Genomic DNA, 6,107 nt, shown 5'->3' on the forward strand with positions numbered 1-6,107 from the left:
TGCTGTCCGGGCCCCCCCCCCCCGGCCTCACTCCCCGCCCCCGCCCCCGCCCCCCCGGGGCTGTCCGGCCCCCCCCCCGGCCTCACTCCCCCCCCCGTGCTGTCCGGCCCCCCCCCCCGGCCTCACTCCCCCCCCCGTGCTGTCCGGCCCCCCCCCCGGCCTCACTCCCCCCCCCCGGCCTCACTCCCCCCCCCCGTGCTGTCCGGCCCCCCCCCCGGCCTCACTCCCCCCCCCGTGCTGTCCGGGCCCCCCCCCCGGCCTCACTCCCCGCCCCCGCCCCCCCGGGGCTGTCCGGCCCCCCCCCGGCCTCACTCCCCGCCCCCGCCCCCCCGGGGCTGTCCGGCCCCCCCCGGCCTCACTCCCCACCCCCCCGGGGCTGTCCGGGCCCCCCCCGGCCTCACTCCCCGCCCCCGCCCCCCCGGCCTCACTCCCCACCCCCCCCGGGGCTGTCCGGGCCCCCCCCGGCCTCACTCCCTACCCCCACCGGGGCTGTCCGGGCCCCCCAGGCTCACTCCCCGCTCCCGCGAGCTGTCCGGCCCCCCCCCGGCCTCACTCCCCGCCCCCGCTCCCCCCGGGGCTGTCCGGGCCCCCCAGGCTCACTCCCCGCTCCCGCGAGCTGTCCGGCCCCCCCCCGGCCTCATTCCTCCCCCCCCGCTCCCCCCGGGGCTGTCCGGCCCCCCCCCCCGGCCTCACTCCCCGCCCCCCCAGGGGCTGTCCGGCCCCCCTGGCCTCACTCCCCACCCACCCCTGGGGCTGTCCGGGCCCCCCAGGCTCACTCCCCGCTCCCGCGAGCTGTCCGGCTTGGTGGGGTCCCCCGTTCCCCCAGGGTTGCCAACTTTCTGATCGCACAAAACCGAAAACCCCAGCCCACTTCCTCACTCGCTCGCTCTCCCCCCACCCTCGCTCATTTTCACCAGGATGGGGGTGGGGGTCGGGGCAGGGCGATGAGGGCTCCGGCTGGGGGTCCAGGCTCTGGGATTTGCTGCTGTGGAGTTTTTTCACTGTGTAGACATGCCCTGGTGTTACAGCGATTTTAGGAGTAGCCCAGAGCAATGGGGTTGGCTGCTGCTGAGCAGTTGTAACTGGAGCTGTTGCATCCCCACTGCATTACTAGCTCCAGCATCAGCATAACCGGGGCTTTAACCCACATGCCTGGATGGGCGGGCCAGCCAGCTTGAGCTTCAAGCACCACTAACCTTGAGTTAGAGAATTTTGTGGGTGGGTGGGAGTCAAGCTGGGGTAACATTTGATTTATAACTCAAGATAACTAGATAACTGCTGTAAGAGACACCCAGAGCTGCATCCTGCATGGAGAGCAGCGTGCAGCCTGGTGAATATCCCAGTATCTGCTCTAGCTTCTCTGATTAGCTGCCTGCAGGATCCAGAGCAGCCTAAACTATTGACATCCCATAAGCTCAAGATCTTTTTTTTCCAAATTTGGAGATAGTATAATAAACTAAAGCAGCATCATTTAAGTTACTCACCAGAAAACAATGTGAACTTGATTATCTTTTTTCATTCCCCCCCCCCCTTCTCCTTACATTTTTGACTCATTCTCTCCATCTCCAGGCCATTTTCTTTTCCTTTTTTCTTCTCATGTGTGCTGCTTTGACTTGTTGCAGAGTGACTTTTCTGTCCAGTTGTTACTGTCTACCCCTTGCTTTCTACAATGTTACATTGTCTCTTTCCCCCTGACTCTCTCTCCTCACATCTGGGTACACTTCCTCCAAATTGTGGATGCAATCAGTTGGAAAAGAGGGGGAACTCCATTACCTGATGTACTCATTCTGTATCTTTAAATAGATCTGAGTCTATGGGCTATGTATTGCCCTGGATTAAATACAATTCCAGCAGGTGTAGTGGGACAACACCGAGTGACTATATGCTCACATAGTTCTCTGAGAAGAGGCTGGATTCCTGTGGATTTGCAAATTTCTCAGACTGAAAGGGAATTTTGGTGCGAGACTCCTCTGGAGTGCAGCATCTTCCCATCACATCCCAACGCTGCATCAACACAGAATGATGCAATGACTTTCTGGCAGCCTTAAAGTTACGCTGAGAGATGAGGAGTATCTGAAAGATTATCTCTTCATAGAATATAAAGGTTGGAAGGGACCTCGGGAGGTCATCTTGTCCAACCCCTGCTCAGAGCAGGACCAATCCCCAATTTTTGCCCCAGATCCCTAAATGGCCCCCTCAAGGATTGAACTCACAACCCTGGGTTTAGCAGGCCAATGCTCCAACCACTGAGCTATCCCTCCCTTCTGTGAATCCCAGGAGATATTATCTCAGCCAAATTCTGCTCATTATACTCCTATAACTCATCCCATTAACTTCAGCGTGGCTGCCTTTGTGAGCAGGATTTTACCCAGAGCTTTAATCATGCTAAAGGTGACACTGTACTAATTACACAACCATTAGCGACCATCTAGCGGCCGGTGCTACCTCCTATTTTATGTGGCGCACACAGCAATGTTCAGCACGCTGCAAAAGGAGGCCACATAAAGGTGAGTTAGGGCCATGGGTAGGGCTTGGAAAAGGAGCAGGAGAGTCTGCCCAAGGACATGGCACAGCAGCAGTGTAACCCCTCACTCCAAGCTACCCACAAACATTTTTAGTCTACAGATCTTAAATCTCCCATCAGTTACATATGTAAGAGAATTAAATCCTACTTTCCTCACTGCACGTTCCCTTCTCTTTCCCCGACTCATGCACTTTCAGTGGACAGGAGCTATATGGTTGAGCATTTGTTCCACACATGGCTTCTTGAAATCCTTACCCGCTGGGATGGCTTAACTGAATCTCCTCCTTGCATTCTATTTTTGACAGCCTAGGAAACATTCCCACATACTCGCTGTCACAGCAGTGCCCTTGCAAACCCGCTGGCACCTTATGTCGTGCTGCTCCCTTCCTCAGCGTTTGTCTTGCTCTGATTGCTATGGGAACAAACAGCAGCTGGGTCCATTGCCTTGTAACTATATGAAGAAACCCATCATCATCTCAGTGAAGGGCTTGGTTCATTCTTTGGAACCTGTGAATTCCCCATTGTTCACCTCTAAATAATGCAGCACTGTGTAGTGTGCTGGATAGAAAGATGGAAGGCCTCCACTGACAGGCTAACAAAGGAGAAGCTTCTACTCCCTTTTCCTAGATAGGCGAGACCTGCTGGCGGTCAACAAGGCCACACTAAGAGGAGAAGAATCCTACCCACAGTATTGGGTTTGTAGCCTTTTGGACCTGGTTTGCTTAGGCAGGGAGGGGAAGTCTCGTAATGAGCTTGTTTGCTGAACTCCACTGCATTACTGCTGCCTGCCTCTTGTGCGTGCTGTAGCTCACTATGGAATTTAGCCTCCTTTGTCAATCAGCAGACCAGAGCTGCAAACAGCACTGGTCATTTGATGGTGCATAGCTGAATAAGAAACAGCAGGCCTTGTCTGGAACAGAGGTTTTTGTCCAGAAAACTGACAGGCCAAACATGGTTGGAAAGCTATTTCGGGTAGAGGGAGGGAGCTGGCTGGTACACTGGCAAGGAATGCAGGAATACCTCTCTGGCTGTTCTATGTTTCATTAACTCTTAAGCTACTCATGCAGCTCAGACCACAACAAAGAGTATATTAGAACATGGAGTTTCCCTCAAATGACCCCTGTCACTTTCATAGCCTTCAACCACTATCCAGCTGATGGTGGCCAGACTTCAGCCCAGTACCATTGGCCAGGGAAGTCTTGCTAGCATCCTTCAAGCAAGAAGCGTGTTTAAGCATGATAAACTAGAAAAGGTACTAGGTTACATGCCCAGTGTAACTCTCCTCCATGCTGTTTATTTCAGTTAAGGCATCATTAATTTATCATGTTAGCCCAAGAAGGAAGATTCCCATAGCCATGTTAATCTATATATGTGATATCAAACAATAGATGTGTATAACAGTTTGCATATTGGAGAAAGGCAGTAGCCCATTCAGTTACATTTGGAACCAACTTCCATTCCATTGCCCACTTTTAGCCCCGATCTAACTTTGAATTAGTAAATCAGTTTGATCTGAAAACTGCCACGTTTACTCAGAAAGCAACAAAGGAAGTTTTTGCAAAATTAGTCAAGCTGTTTTTGAGTTGCAGGCCATTAAAGTTACCCTGCTCTGAATGCTGAATTGTCTATCATTTGTCTTCCTCCCTTTGGCTTAAAACAAGCTCATTACTGCCCCTTCAAACTTTCCATGGAGTTAAATCTCCTTGAAAACTCATGCACCTGGTGTAGTTAAAGATGTGCACATCTTTGAATTCCTGATAACAGTATGGTTGCTTATTAAGTGGGCAATGTCAGATGTAGTGTCCAAAACTATTTCCTTGCTTTGAAATGCTTGATTTGTGTCAATAATGTAATAGGTTAGTATATTGTCATTTAGGTTTTGTTTGTACAGTAAAATAAGATTGTATACAATCCCTTTCAAAAATGTTCATTTTCAAAATACTCTCATATGAATCTGCCCCTTCTCTTCCCTGTAGCTTGCTGGAAGAGAGTACGTAACATCCAGAAGTGGCTCTCTCTACTATTACTTTGAGAGTGCTTTGTAGCAAGCCAAGAGAATCATTTACATTATTTAGAAAAAAGAAAAGGAGTACTTGTGGCACCTTAGAGAAGCTTAAGGGAAGTTCAAATTCTATTTCCATTTGCCTCCAGTATCAAGTTGCACTGAACTGTTTCCCAAATCTCCCCCACCACCCTTCCCACATGTAGAGCCTTAAAGTCCCTGGATTGCAATTTAGACTTTAAGAATGACCCATCCACAGTAAAATGCAGTTTTTCCGCTTAACATTAACTTCAGTGCTCAGGCAGAACCCACTGCAATTTTTGAATTTTTGTTCATTTTCGTTTAATATTTCAGTGTGAAAATACTAGAGAAAAGTTTATCTGTAGACCAACCTCAGTTCTGAAAAACCAAGGGCTTCTTGAATTTCACAGATTTTTTTTCTGCCAAACAGAAATGTTACATGCAAGAAGAACACTGTCTAGAACCAGGACTGCTCACCCTCCCTTTGTGTCTACAGAGTACACACACACAGAGACTTACAGACACACGCACATGAATTCACACATCCTGAGCTGACGAAGCAGTTTCACTGCAGCTACAATCACTTAAGTTTCAGAGGAACAGCCGTGTTAGTCTGTATTCGCAAAAAGAAAAGGAGTACTTGTGGCACCTTAGAGACTAACGAATTTATTTGAGCATGAGCTTTCGTGAGCTACAGCTCACTACCATTCCACCTATGCTGGGACAACAATTGCAGTAGAGATAGTGTCGCCATGGCGACAGACTTGGGGCCTTTCATGTTAATTGAACAAGCTCTCTCTCTTCCCCAAGAGGCACACTACCTACTTTAAGCAGGGCAATGGTGCAGCCCAGGTCTGTATGTTATCCCATGAGTCCAGTAGAAACCGATTGTTCTCCCTTGTGTTGTCTGGATACAGTTTGGAACCTCATAATTTTGAATTTTTTTTTAAATACCGCCAGTATGTATGGTGTCTCCACGGAAAACTGGCAGACACTAATTTTCAAAAGCATCTGATTGCTGAGACAAAAAGATACATTAAAAAAACCTTACAACCCAACTACAGAGTTAAAGTGTTTCAGTAAGTTTCCATTTCAGTTCCTGACCTTGTTTATAAAATTTCCCTTTGAAATTTCAGGAGCTTTCACCAGCTCCAAACAGGATTTAAAAAAAACCCACCACATTCTGCTGTTTAGGTTAGGAATTTGCTTCATCCTGATGAAAGTTGATGCCCTCCAGTATATATCCTGGATACAGAAAGGTGGCACTTGTCCAGGTCTTGTATTGACGAAAGACCCAAAGTTTGCCAGTTGACAGAAAGAGCTTGACTGAAGCTCATTGGATAGTGGGCTGCGGGAGTCCCCTCTCTGTATAAATTGATCTTGCCCCTAGATCAGCATGATCCAGTCTGTCTTCCAATTCTGCTTTTCAGCACAGCAAGAATTACAAAAACCTGACCTGAGATACAATATACAAAGAACTATGATCATTGAGGAATCCAACAGTTGTGGCGCAATCTACTTTAAAGACTCCCATCAGCTCCACAAAGCTACAGCAAAACA

The sequence above is a fragment of the Caretta caretta genome, chromosome 22 (genome assembly GCF_965140235.1).
Source record: "Caretta caretta isolate rCarCar2 chromosome 22, rCarCar1.hap1, whole genome shotgun sequence".
Lineage (NCBI taxonomy): Eukaryota > Metazoa > Chordata > Testudines > Cheloniidae > Caretta > Caretta caretta.